This window comes from Zalophus californianus, chromosome 4 (assembly GCF_009762305.2).
Source record: "Zalophus californianus isolate mZalCal1 chromosome 4, mZalCal1.pri.v2, whole genome shotgun sequence".
Taxonomy (NCBI): domain Eukaryota; kingdom Metazoa; phylum Chordata; class Mammalia; order Carnivora; family Otariidae; genus Zalophus; species Zalophus californianus.
In genome coordinates this window covers 7869206-7883461 of record NC_045598.1, presented here as the reverse complement: position 1 = coordinate 7883461, position 14256 = coordinate 7869206, and the positions used below count along the sequence as shown (strand labels likewise).

The following is a 14256-nucleotide window of genomic DNA, read 5'->3' as shown; positions in this document are numbered from 1 at the left end:
TCCTGCTCTTCCTTTCCCCTGGGCTTACCCATCTGTGCCCCCTTTCTGCATGCTCTCTGACCTTGGGCTTCCCTGCACCCACCATCCTCCCTGTCCCCACATGGAAAGTTTTCTGGGGGCAGTAGACTGGAGTCATTATCACAAGCACTCGAAATAACCCAGAAAGCCACTGGGCCCATATTAGGGCATGAGTTGCCCAGGAAAGCTGAGTGAATGTAGAGTTTTTGATAGGCAAATGTAACTGCCTAAAGTCATCCTGGTTTCTCCCTCCTGCCTTTAACGCTAGGTCCTTGTGGGCTGCTCATGCCAGTGTGCTGGGCAGGCACCAGGGACAGCCTCCTCTAGACATTTCAGACCTCCCCTGGATTTTTTGAGGAGCACAGCCGTGAGGCCGGTCAGCAACATCTAACTTACGGCCCAGCCTCTCTGCCTTCATTGGGCCTAAAGCCACAATCCCTTGTGCCCTATCCTGGTTAGGTGTTCAGGTGATGATGATGATGATGATGACAATGACAACGACAAGGATGACTGCCACCACTTTTTGCACATAGGAAATGTGCAGACACTTGGCTAAGCTTGGCACTCTCTGTCTCCCCGAATCCTCACTGCCACCCTCTGAGATAGGCACTATCAGCGCATGCATTTGATAGATAAGGAAACTTGACCTCAGAGGGGCTGGATAAGGTGCCCATGGTGCCATCAGGGTTCAGAACGTGCAGCCACAGCCACGCTCTTCACACAAGGTTGTGGGGCCTCCGGGTCGTGGGGACCAGTGGGATCTGGCTCCTGGTTTGATGGCAGCTGACTGTCATGTCTGCGTATGAAATCGGAGGACGTGGGTTGAGACTCTTGGCACTGCTGCCTCCCCTCACCCCATGGAGAAAGCCCTGCCCATGTTCACAAGACTTGCAGGGGGCTGACTCCTGTGGGTTCTGTGGGCCCCCGAACCAGAGGGGTCAGTTCCAGGCCTACCCACACTCCTGGTGCGCAGTTTTGCTTAGAACTGTGAAGTGCCCACTTCCCCTGTTCCCACACCCTGCTGGTCTGTGCCATGCAGTTCCCTGGGCTCCTGGGCTCCCTAGGGAATTGGGCTGGCCCCGAGGGCATGGCCAGCTCCCTGGTTGAGCTGTGAGGCCACTCCACCTGTGCAACTCCCCCCACCCCACCTAAAAGGCAGGCCAGCCTATCCTTGTGCCCTGCAGTGGGCCCGAGCGTCCGGTGGAAGGATGTTGGGTTGGTGTTGCCTGCCCCACAGTGCTGTTTCTCAGGGACGCCCTTCTCCGAAGCACCCAGATTCTGAATGTTGGGTGTGTGCAGCCTTGGGCCATCACCTTGAACTTCAGGGTTCTTTCGCTTTTGCCACCTTCCTCCGCTAGCCAGGGCACTTGGGCAGGAGCGCTGCTTCTGGGTCTGAGGGGAAGGCAGGGAGGTATGGTAGAAAGAACCAGGGCTTTTCATTCAAAATGAATCAGTTTGGACTCTGGCCTCGCTGTTTTTATGAGTATGCACCTTGGGCAGGATTTCTTCCCTTGCAAAAAGGGGGCAGTCATTCCTCCCATGGGCAGGGTCTGAGGGGTAATTTGGTTCATCTCTGTTGAGTGCCCAGACACAGGCCTGGGATAGGGCAGGCCCCCACAAAGGCCAGCTCAGGGGGCATGTGCTTGGGTCTACTGCCTACTCCCCAGGGGGTCAGGACTCTGGAAGGGCCTCCCTGGCTGGGGGATGGATGTGGTCATTTCCCAAAGACCTGGCAGCTTTGCCCAGTTTGTTCCTTGTCCTCTCTGGCCCTCAGCAACTTTGTCAGCCTGTGCTTCTGGCAGGGCAGGTGGGGGCGCCTAGTGGTCCTCAAATTTGGGGTTCTTGGAGAAGGAGCCTTGGGTGCTCTGCTTGAGGAGCCTGTGGACAGGCCGGGTGTTTTATGGAGTCGGGGGTCCTACAGCAGCTGTATCTGTCAGATGCCAAGAAGCCAAGTTGGTTTAATATGATTGTAGCTGCTGCTTTGATAAATCAAAATAATTAAAAATAATAAATTTGATTCCTCAAACCAACAGGCTGTGTGTGGGCGCAGGGCCTGGGTTGCCGAGCTAGGGCCGGGGAGGTGGCAGTGGAGGGGGGGCCTGGGACACAGGAAGGCCTGCCTTCGTGGGATCATAAATGAGGAGGTGGACGTGAGCTTGGCAAATCAGTTAGGGGAAGAAGGTCTTTCACTCCACAGAGCTGTTGGCCAGCCTGGGCTGGAGCTCCCACTGGGGCCTGCCACTGGCTCTGTGGCCTTGGGCCACCTTCAGTTTCCTCATCTGACCCCCACCTCATGGGGCGGTGTGAGGAGTCAAGCCTGATGTGAACGCAGGTCAGCCCCGTGTTGAGTGGGCCCCAGCGGCCCCCTCGGTCTTCCTTTTACCCCCCTTTGTCACTGCCGTGACCAGGGCACCCCCCCTTTGGCAGTGCTGTGGCTGGGGCACCTTGCTTTGGTCCTGCTGTGGCCAGGGCACCCCACTTTTGTACTCCCAGGGCACCCCCCTTTGGGCAGTGCCATGGCTGGGGCCACCCTACTTTTGTGCACCCAGGGCACCCCCTTTGGTACTGTTGTGGCCAGGGACCCCCGCTTTGGCAGTGCCGAGGCCGGGGCACCCCCTTTGGTACTGCTGTGGCCGAGGTGGCCAGACATGTTCACAGCAACTGAGCAGCCTTGCTGGTCCGGCAGCTCACCAGGAGCTCTTCCTCCAGCTGCCGGCTGTTGTCCCAACACAGGATTGTTCTGTTTATGAGGACATCCCCTGTTGTAGGACGTTTCTATTGATAGCTTCCTTCTGCTTCCAGCGCTGGGGCAGGAAGTACATATGCCACTCCCTGTGGACCGGGGTCCCTGGTCTGGGTGCCGGCAGCCCTGACACGGGTGGGGGGAAGTTGGAGAGGGCAGCTGACCCCTTGGCTTCCACCCTGTCCCCTCTCCCCCTGTCCCCCCCGCCATCCTCAGGAGCTGTATTTGGTATCTGATCCAGAAGAGCCTGAGCAGCTGGAAATCTGAACTGAGTGGAGGGGGCAGGGGCTGGTGGGGCGGGAGGGACAGGGTGTCTGTCTCTTTAAATGCACTTTGTGTCAGTGTGATAAGGAATTTGATGGCTTTATCAGAAATACCAAAGCTTTATTTAGCAGGGTGAGGCTCACACCACTCAGCTCCACACAATCTGCTGATAAATTGCAAAAAAGAAAAAACCCAACATCTCACCAACACCCAGCACAGCAAGGGGGAAAAGGCAAGGCAGGCGGAAGGGCAGAGAAGCAAACTTGGAAGTTTTGGGGGTTGTGGAGTTGCAGGGGGTGAGAGTGGTGATGGGTGCAGTGGGAACCGCAGGGGCTTTCTTGAAAGTGCTAACAGGCAGGCGTTCTTCCATTCTCGACTGGTGGCCTTGGTAGATTTTTCTGGCTTTCGGCAAAAAATACAAGAAATATCTTCATTCTTCCAGGGAGAGAGCTGGTGAAAGAGACCTTTCATTCTCCTCGGCTGCTTTTACCTGTTCCTCTTGTCCCTCTGCCATACCAGCCCTCCTCAGTCTCTAGGTGAATCCTCCAGGCCACCCGGCTGGCTGAGCCGGTGCAGGCAGGGAGCCTTGGGAGGGGGACATGTTTGGCAGAATGCACGAGAGACCGTCAGGCGTGGGGAGTTGCAACTCTGAGAAAGGGGTCCCCCCTCCATAAAGCAAAGTGTGGCCAAAGAAGCAGGGGAGGGGAGGTCAAGTCTCTGCCCAGGTCACAGGAGGAAGCTGGAGGTGCTTTGGCAGGCTCTGCCTACTGTGACATTCCAGGACTTTCCGAGCTATCTGCCAGTTGGGTGGCTCTGGGGGAGCCCCCTATCCTGGCCACTGTAGATTTCTGTACCTTCTGGACGGTCAGCAAAAGAGCCGAACGGCATTTCTGTTTCTGTCTCTTCCTCCTCAAGCCTTCTGTCTGCACCCCGGATGCTTCTTCTTGCCCTTTTCTCTTGGGGAGCCCCTCCCTGATCTGGCTTTCTGGCCAGTGCACAGGCTCAAGGGCAACAGCACCCAGTACCCCTCCTGACTGTCCCTACTCCTCCCTTTGCCCTCGGCTCCCTATGCACCTTTTGATGTGAGCAGACCGAATTTCAGCCGCAGTCCCCACAATGCCTCTTTGCATGTGCTATGAAGGTTGTGCCTCTTCCAACTTCTTCCAGAGACGGAGGCAGGTACTACCTTCTGGGTCCAGATGAGAGCCACGTGGAAGGGGAGCGAGTTGGGTGCCGTGTGTAGTAGAAAAGGAGGCACCTCTGTTTCTCTGACTTCCTGGGGGCTGTCCTCTGCCCAGCTAGCCCAGCTCCCTAGCTCCCGGGCCCCTTGCCCATTTCTAATGACACGATGGCCTGGAAGAGCCAAGGGCTCGGCGTGGTTACCACGGGCCCCGGCTATCCCAGGTCCAGGGCTGCTACTGCTGCTTTCCTCTACCCAGTGTCCCTCTTGGTGCCTCAGGGGGTTGGTTGAGGTGGGAACATCTCTGCCCACATGGCTGTCCCCAAACGTGGCTAAAGGACTAAGGCTTTCCAGGGCCTTCCAAACAGGGTGGAGGCTGGCTGAGGCCAGAGGATGCTTCAGGAGCAGTTGCAGGGAACCCAAAGTCAGGTTGACCAGAGGCAAGAGTAAGCAGAGTTTGAGAACCAGCCGAGCCAAGGAGGAGCCGAGCCGGTGTGCTTTCTAGAGGCAGTGACCTGGAGGGGGCCCTAGCCAAGGTGAGGCCAGCCAGCCTGAGTGCCATGGCAGGTCAGTCTCCTAGGAATTCCTCAGCTTTAGATGGTGGAGCCCCCAGGATTAGCCTGACTGCCAGGAGAGGGGAAATGCTGGGCGGAGAAATAGGGGAGCTCTGAGGAGAGGGTGGGGGCTGAGCTGGCCAGGGAAGGGCAGAGGGTGGAGGAAGCTGTGGAAAGGCCGCAGCCAGGAGACAGACAGGAGGAGTAAATGGAAGTGACAGGGTCAGGCCAGACCTTTGTCCTCCAGCCTGATTAGAGAGTCTGCCCTGGATTTCTGAAACTTTGGGATGTTGTCGGACAAACTGGAGCTTAATTCTGTCAGAGCGCTGGGGAGATTAGAATTGACATCCTGGGAGCACATTCCTGGCTGGGCAGAAATCCAGCCCCCGCTGGGAAAAACCTGTGAAAGCATGGCCAGCCCAGGGGTGGTGGCGGGGGGTGCCCGTCAGGCCCACTGGCCACTTCAGCCTTGTGGGTTGGAGCCAGGAGCCTTCGGAAGGCCCGGCTGTGTTGTTGGAAGCCTCAGGCCCAGCAGAAACAATGGAGGCACAGCAGAGCCCCTTCTGAGTCTAAACCCAGGTTCTGTGCCTCTGCCTAGTGGGAAGAGGGCTTAACTGCCTTGGGAAGAGAGCTTAATTAAGTTGGTTGGACCTCAGTTTTCGCATCTGTAAAATGGGACGGGTCTGCCTTCTGGACCCACTGAACTTTCCTGTCCTTTGACGTTGAAAGCATAGCCTTGGAAAGCTGAGAGGAAGGGGTCAGGCTTCCCTCAATGAGCTCCCCAGCACTGGTCGGAGCCAGGGAGTGCTGTCCCTGCAGGACGCTGTGGCATGCCATGCGAAGGTGCTCGCCCCTACACCAAGGAGGGCCTTTCCAGCAGCCAGCCCCGTCAGCTGTGAGCAGCCCGCAGTTCATCTGTGCCCTGTGTGTCTAAGAGCTCCCAGGAAATCCCCCTGCTCAAACCAAGTGAGCCCAAGCAAGTGACTCGGGCCTGCCCTGCGGCAGCATCCCATCCAGAACAGCTCCTCTCAGACCAGGAGATGGGGTCGTAGGACCTGAACAAGGACCGAGCACCTTAGCCCCAAACCAGGCTGTTTGGGGAAGAACAGAGTACCCCTCCCCACTTCCCTCCCGGTTCTAATGACTTTTAAATATTGGTAAATATTTTGGCTAATGCAGGCTCTCATGGCAGAGAGCAAAGCTGTCTGCAGTTCAGGACCTACAAATTATTTATTAAAGATCTGAGATGCGGCGCAATTATGTGGAAAGAACCCCCAAAATTAAATAAATAACTAACAAAATAAATAAATAACAGCCACACTGGCCGCTTGCAGGCTTGGGGAGCTGCATACATGATTGCCGTCTTGATGAACTCCCCCCGGATGTAATGAGCTGATTTTCTGCTGTTAATATTGCATCTGCTGATGAAGGATTCGTTAGGATAATGGAACGAAGCTAAAATATAAATGACTCCCTGTCAAGAAGCAGCTTTTGTTTGTTGATCTCCTGACAGTTCCCGGGCCAAGGCAGGGGTTTCTGTGTGCACACGCATTCAGGATGTGGGCAGGAGGGCGGGGAGAGGGCTCGGGGGGCTGCCCCCAGGGCCTGGCTCTCCTGGTATCCTAGGCTTTCCCTGCCAGGTGGAACCCCATACTTTGGGAGGGGGTCCCAGAGCCCTGTAGGTGGAGAAGTCCTTCATCCAGACCCTCCTTCCTCTCTCAGAGGACAGCTTGTCACACCAAGTGCCTGAGCAGCAGCAAAAGTTAATCAGGGGAGCCTGGCGGAGACGGATGGCGGGGGCCGTGCATCTTGGGATCCACACACCAGACGGGATGCACCGCGTGTGCGCAGGGGAATGGTAGCATCACGGAATCCTAGGCTCTTGAGTGACGTAGGCTGTGGGGAGGCCCATCCTTGCAGCCACACTCGCCTTTCCATATTGTCTTTTTTTCCTCAGCGGTCACAAAGCGCGTCTCACAGAGGCCTAGGAATTCCTTGGGCAGGGTGAAAGCCGTTCTCGAGGAGGATGGGCCCCATCTGAAATTGTGATGATTCACCTTCCCACCCCCTTGCTTGGCTTATCTAACACCTCTGCTGAGCTGCCACGTGGGGACTATCTTTCTCCTTTCTCAAGCTGCTGGGGCTGCTTCTGCCACTGTTTCTTTGGCTTTTTTACGTTAGCTCGTTGTGGTAAAATGTACGTCACCTAAAATTTACCATCGTCATCATTTTAAACCGTACAATTTAGTAGCATTAAGCACCTTCATGATGTTGTGCAACCCTCGCCGACATCCAGTTCCAGAAATTTTTCATCACCCCGGACAGGAACTCTATGCCTGTTAGCAGCCACTCCCCAGTCCCCCCTCGTCCTGCCCCTGATGACCGCTGACCTGCCCTCGGTCCCCATAGATTTGCCAGTTCTGGACATTCCGTTTTCGTGGAATTGTACGATATGCGCCCTTTGCGTCTGGCCTCTCTCACTCAGCATGTTCTTGAGGTACATCCATGCTGTAGTGCGTATAAGAACTTCATCCCTTTCTGTAGCTGACTGATATTTCATTGTGTGGCTCTGCCTCATTTTGTTTATCCAGTCGTCCGTTGACGGACATTTGGGTGGTTGTTCACCTTTTGGCTCTTGTGAAGAGAGCATCTATGAACATCTGTGTTCATTTATCTGGGTCCGTTTTCCATTCTTTTGGATATATACCCGGATCTGCCCCCAGCTTCTTCAAGGCAGGGACCCTGAAAGTTAGTAACAGGAAATGTATATTGAGCACTTACCATGTGTCAGACCATAGTGCTGCGCATTATTTCAGCAAATCTTTGCCACCACCATGAGAGTAGAAGCTCCGTGAGAACTGTCTTTGGTTTCCCACAGTTCTCTAGGCCTAGGACAGTATCTGGCACATAGTAGATATTCAAGAAAGACTCACTGAACCAACTGCCTTTGAGGTGGGGACTTCTGTTCCTACTTTTCCATTAAGGAAACTGAGGCCTGGAAAAGGTTAAGCAGTCTGCCCTACCAGATTCCCGTGGTTATAAGTGACAGAGGCAAGATTCCAGCCCCACCTCCCTGACTCTGCTCTTGCTCCCACATGCTGGACAGTTTCTCTTCCTCATGCCTAGCACTGTGCCCCATGCACACAGTATGCACTCGCTGAATTCCTAAGCCCACTGTGGAGCGGGGGACAGAAAGAGATCTAGGGTCGATTTACCTGGCAGAGGGGCTGGGTGACGCCCAGAGCAGCTGTTGGCTTTCTGTGCATCTCTCTGGCAGAATGGGACCGTCTTTCTAAGGAGGCACTGCCTGACTCTCATTGAGCTCCGAGGTGGCAAAGACTGGATTGGACACTGCTGAGCACTCCTCCCAGGAAACCTTGCTGACAATCTGGCCAGAATGACTCCTTGCCTTGACCTTCAAGGCTGTCAGATAGGGGAGAGAGCAAACCCAGCCGCCGACCTGGATCCCTCTTACTAGGGAGAGGATGGGCCCCACCAGGAAGGTCTCAGGCACTTCTGCCTTGAGTGGTCAGGCAGGGCTTTCACGAAATGGAAGAGTTTCTTCCTCCCCTGTGGTCTCAGGAGGGATGGGGAGGCTGACTCCTCTTCTGGAAGCCTGAGAGGGTAAGGCAGGGCCTCCCATCACAGGCCGAGTCCCGGCAGCGTTGGTCTCAGTTTCTGAGACAGGAAGAAGAGAGAGGGCAAGCCAGGAATGGGGACCTTTCAGGGCAGCATCCAGCAAAGGGACCAAGGCCTGGGCAGGGAATGTCTAAGGCAGAGAGGGTGAGCAGGAGGCCCCGGGGCTGGTGGGAGTCAGCTGAGTACTTCCCTGCTTTTTCATTTATGTATTTATTGAACACATTTCCTGAGCCAGGACTTGACAGAACAAGGTGGGAAAACCCCTTTCCTGCCCCCAAACGACTAGACCCTCTCTCCCTGTTGACCCTGTACAGATTTTTCAGGATTCCGGCCAAATTCCAGCCCAGACTGTGTTTGGAAACCAGCCCCCACCCCCGCCCCCCCAGAGCCAATCCAGAGACCTGCTCGGACTCCTGGTGCTGGGTGCCCGCCCCACTTGCCCCCTGCCTGCCTTGAGGTGTTAGGTCCCTTTCCCTAAGAGGGGACAGGCACCTGCTGGATTGTGCAGAGCCCTTGGACCCCTCTTTGTCCTGCTCACCACTGTGTAAAAGTCAGGCTTCCTTTGACCTTTCCATCTTGCCTGGTTCGGCTGCGGCTGTCCTAGTGACACACATCCCCTGGGGCGTCTGCCGGCTAACTGCTCAGCCCCTGCCTGCCTGCAGCCTCTCTCTCCCTGGCCCTGCTCCCCTGGCAGAACTTTCTATTCTTTCTTTCTTCCCCCTCTATTCCTCCCTCCCTCCCTCCCTTCCCTCTCTCTCTCTCCCTCTCTCTCTCTCTCTTTCACTCTTTTAACATGGTTTTCCTAAAAAGTTTTTTAATCAATCAAATTTGAGGCAGAAAATAGGTTTTGTCACGCCTGGTCCCGGGGTGGTGTGGCTCTCACTCAGGCTCCTGACAGCTCCTCAATGCAGGAAGGAGGCCAAACAGAATATTTCTCGGGGAAAGTGCCCGTTTCCATGACACTGCCCCTTGTTGTCTGAGCTGCCCCCCTCCCCAAGCTGCCGGCTGACATGGCCTCAGCCCCTGTGAAAGGGCCGTGGAGAGGGTGTGTGTGTGTGAGGGTGGGGGAGGGGCAGGGGACAGCACTGGGGGGTAGATGGGCGGCCGACAGCTGCCCCGAGCCTCCGTGGCCTGAGAGGGTTGGGGAGCAGGTAGGGGCAGCAGGGCCGAGGAGCCTGGCCTGGTGCTGCATAATCAGCTGAGCCTCATAAATATGGGGCTGGGGAGCCGTGGGCGAGACACTCCGAAGGCAAGTCCAGGATAGTCGGTGGCTCCAGCCAGAAGGGACTGCAGCTGGATGAGGCCTCTTCAGGTCCCGGTATGCCTGGCACAGCAGCTTCTTCACCCTTCCCTCTGCCCCTTCCCTCCTCTCCCGGCCTGTCCCTCCACCCTCTCACCCGTGGCAGCCCCTCTGGCCTCCATCCAGCCCTCCTTCCACCCAACCCTCCTTGTGCCTGGAGGAGCCTCCAGCGAGCATCCCATTCCCCCCGGCTCACCACGCCCCCCCCAGAGCTCCCCGCTGGCCCTCGGCGGGGGGGTCTCCCCCTCTCCTTCCCACTTCCCTCTTCCTCCTTCCCACCTCAGACATTCACCTTCTTCTCTCGCTTCTACTCTTCTCGCTCTCTTTTATAATTAATGATTAGTTTTAATTGGTTTGCTTAGGCAGCCTGACAGCAAATTAACAGAAGCCAGCCCAGGGCTGCCAGGCCCGGGGAGAGACCACTGCACTCCGGCACTGGCCGGGCAAAGCAGGCCAGGCCGAGCCAGGGGACCCGTGGGCCGGCTGGGCGGGCCTCCGAAGGACAGCTCTCGCAGCGAGGGTCGAGCCACACCTGGCAGGCGCAGTGGCCGATGGGAAGAAGGCAACAGACTCTTGGCACGCGAGGCACATAACTGGCAACTTTCTCTGTGCACTTCTGTTCTTCTCCTCCTCCTCGCACCCCTCCCATGTTCTCATTCACAGAAGACATCGTCCACATCTGCGGAAATTAGGGCCAGGTATAAAAGGAGGGTAGGGGCCCTGCCTTCAGACTGGGGCAGGGCTGGCTTGATTGTGATCCCACCCATCCTCACTCACGCCATGGGCCAATGGGCTTAGCGGCTTGACACCTCTGGGGCCAAGCTTCTGCTTTTTCATGTGGAGAGGAGGGAGCCAGCCGGTCATCAGGCTGTTTTAGCTCAGCTGCCTGCTTCTAGTCTGGAAGCTCCAGGACCTGGTTCTGTATCCGATTTGCCGTGCGCCTCCGCACAGAATACAACCTTTTGGTCCTCAGTTTTCTGGTCAGAGTACTTAGGATGAAGGCCGTCGATGGGTGGATGGGCCAGTGGGGAGGTGGCTGGACGGCTGGCAGAGAAGAGACACGTCGGCCATGATCCCTGAGCATGTCACTTCTGTTTCTTAGCCAAATGTGGGGGCGCCTGCTCTCCTCTGTGTTTTCCCTCTCTGTGTCTGTCCCCTGGCCTTGTAGAAGCCCTTCCTGAGCCCCGGCAGCTCTTCTGGTCCTCTGTGGGGCCTTGGGTGTGCCCGGCCACTAGCTCACACAGGCCAGACCAGACGTCAGGGACAGTGGGGGGCAGAGAGAGACAGAAGATGCCCCATTGGGGAAGAAAAGAGAGGCGAAGCTGAACTTCTTGGGCTCCCGCTGGGGTTCCAGAATGCACCCAGCTGACCTCCCTGCTCCAGTCTGGCAGGCCACCTGCCCCAGGGGCCTGTGAGAGGCGCCACCTAGGGCCGGCCCCTCAGCCAGCATCCCTGCCCCTCCCCCTCCCTCCTCCCCCTCCCTCCTCCCCCTCCCCCCCCCCCCCCCCCCCCCCCCCCCCCCCCCCCCCCCCCGCCAACTCCCACAAAGTTTCCTGCGATTGTTGTGTGCGATCGGATCTGCAAGTTGCTCTCTCTAAGCTTCTTGTCACATTTTGACTTAATGAAGTGCAACTGCTGAGGGATTTGGGTTCAGCGCTCCGGCCTCCCTCGCTCCCTTGTTGTCAGAAAACAGGGGCGGTTGGGGACGGCAACACCGTGCTGCAAGTCGTTATCATTCCGGTCAGTCTGTTTAACACAAAATTAAACAAAGAACTAATTAGTGCCTCATGAATTAATAAATGCACAGTTGCAGGGGAGGATGGGAGGGGAGAAAAAGGTGGTGGAAGGGAGATACTGGAGTTATGGGGTTGGGGGGCTTTGGGGGTTCAAGGGAGGCTGGCCAGGGCGCCCGGAGAGATCTCAGGCAGCGAGCATAGGATGGACGCGCAGCCGGGTTCTGACAGCCAGGCCTGCCTAGCGCCTCTCAGCAGAGGCTGCGCTCTCCAGCCCCTGCCCTGCAGCCCTGCCCTGCTCCAGCCGGCCTCCGGCCTCCGTGTCCCGCAGCTCCCCTCTCTGGCCTCTTCCTCTTTGGCACTTCCTCTGGCACTCTCCCACCTCACAAGCCTCCCCCTTCCTCTCTACTGCCCCCTATCTCAGTCGACCCAGCCCTCTGCTTGACCCTCAGCCTCTCACCCTCAGGGTCAGGTGGGCCTAGGAGGCACCCCCCCAGGGGGGCAGGGGGAGCAGCCTCCCCAACTGCCCAACGCCCCCCAGAGCCCTGGGCCTGGCAGGGTGGGCTCTGCCCCGGTAGGCACCTCTGCCCAGGCAGCCCGACAAAGGCTGCAAAACCTGGCAGAAGACCCAGCCTCCTTAGGAGGACTTGTCAAGTACAATTAGCATTATCTGTCTAAATATGTCCTGGGCAAGAGAGGGAGGGCCGCAGGACTGGGTGGCATTCCGGGAGCCCCGTACAAGGTCACCTCACCTCTTGCAATCCCCCCAATCTGATTTGGGGATTACACAGCCTAAGGAAATTGGTGTTATTCCTCTTGCATCATTGATAAGCCACAAATGAGGGAGTGGGGAGGAAAAAACGTAATAAACAGAAAATTCTTCCTGAGTATGGGTTAGGGTTCTCAGGCCCCGGGGCAGGGGGGGTAGAGGTGGGAGTCCGGGTAGGGGACTGAGGGCTCCTTGGGTTTTCTATCCACATCAGGAGTCTGTCTCCCCAAACTCAAGCTCTGGGCAGGAGGGTCTGAGCCTGGCAAGCTTGGCTGAGTTATATGTTGGCTAAAGATCCTCTACGTTGTTGGACCGTGTCCCTTTCCCTACGTGGGCCCCTAGCATGGGTTGTTGTGTCTCCTTTTAGGACCTCAGGGTAGAAGGTGCTGTCATAGCCTGTTTCTGGGAGGTGAGGCTTCTTGGTGCCATGGCCCCTGGTCCACCCTTGCTCCTCTGTCTCCCACTTACTGTAGTGAACAGCTTGGCATCTGTCATTTTTATTCCCAGGGGCTGGGGAAGAGAGTGAAGGAATGGGCACTGCTGTGCTCTGTGGTGTCCCCAGGCCCCTCGGTTTAGCCACTGCAGCCCCCCCACCCACAGACTCCTATCTCCGCCTCTGCGGATGCGTGTGCAGTAGGGTCTGGCTGTTCTCTCTTTCGTTAGGGGTGTCCCGAGTACCCTATTTCCCCTAGCATCGTCTCCTAATGCTTTCTGAACTTTTTCAAATTTTGGTTGCCATATACTTAAGTGAGCCACAATCCATTTTTGACCCCCTTTGCCGGTCCTGGAGCATTAGCCCCTTGGCCCGTAGGTGGCAGGGAGCCCTTGGGCACAGAGCAGGCTGGAGGGCATGCGCTGGGAAGTTGTGGGCATCCTGCCTTGAAAGACTAACAGGGATCTTCTCTCTCCCTCCCCAGGATGAAGTGACGCCCCTACTCTGAAAGAGGAGCCTCTAGGACCCGTTACGAGGTAAGGCCTGAGACCCCTCCCTGTTCCTTGTGTCCTCCCCCCCTGCACTGGTGACCTGGTACAGGTGTCACTCTGGGCTGGGTCCAGTCGTGCGGAGCACCCAGGGGGTATTGGGAAGATGGAGAGTGGGGATTGGAGCCACACTGCCCATTTGCACCTGGCCAGAAAAGATGGCCCCAGTAGGAACATGTCAGATTGGCTCTTAGGCTGGGAATGGGCCGGAGTGGGGGGGCATGTGGGCTGTGGACTGTGGGCACGGAATGTGTTCGTGGTAGTGTGGGGCAGAGGCATCCCTGGTGCCAGGGTTTGGCCGCCCATTGGTGCCATCCCCAGTTCGTAGCGCCGTCTGCCCGCTGTGGCAGCAACTGCTGGCTGTCCCTGGAAGCTCTGCTTGTGGCTCTTGGGGAGCCTCGTGGACTTGAAAGCCCTAGAACTCCAGCCCTGCCTCTCTCCTTGGAGCTACCCAGGCTGTGGGCTCCTCCCCCCTCCATGAGTGGCTGGTAGGGAGGAGCCCCGATCAGGCTGCTGACCTGCCCTTCCCAAGCCCGGGGCTTCCCCGGTCTGGCTGGGCCTTCACAGGCTGTCTCAGTACCCGAGTGGCTCGAGGAACGTCGGGGGCCACCAGGCCTCGGCCCCAGGCAGCGCGGTGTCAGAGGTGACCGGTGGAACGCCAGTGTTATGTAAATAGCGGGACCTGCCTGGCGGGCGAGCTGGCTGGCTGCAGCCATCCATCATCCTCGCTCGGCGGGGTGGGGGACAGACAGGGCACCGTGCGCCTGGCTCCAAACCTGTTTGTTTTCCCTTTGTCTCCCGCGTTTCGGGCCTGGCTGTGACCGGCTCCGGGTTTTGTCCTGCTGGCCCCCTCCCCCGGGGAGGATGGGGGGAAGGGAGGAGATTCGTGCGGCTCCCACCGCGGCATCCCTTTCGGACTTCAAAGGCTCCCCCAGCATTGTCTGTGCCTGCGGGCAGTGGCCCTGAAAACGTGATCAGAGGCGGCCGGTGTAGGGCAGGCCCGGCCCGCGCCCTGCGCTCTCGCTGGGGCCCGTAGATTCCTCCCTTTGCCGCCAGCTCCACCCTGGTTACAGCT

General features: G+C 57.4%; 1 protein-coding gene across 1 annotated transcript in view; it reads left to right on the top strand.

The window, feature by feature from the left end:
- CASZ1 (castor zinc finger 1) overlaps positions 1-14256 on the top strand; it is a 120800-nt gene that overhangs the window by 41879 nt on the left and 64665 nt on the right. The window contains exon 3 of the mRNA XM_027578122.2: positions 13118-13169. The gene's annotated coding sequence lies outside the window, so the exon portion shown is untranslated. The remainder of the gene's footprint in view (positions 1-13117; positions 13170-14256) is intronic.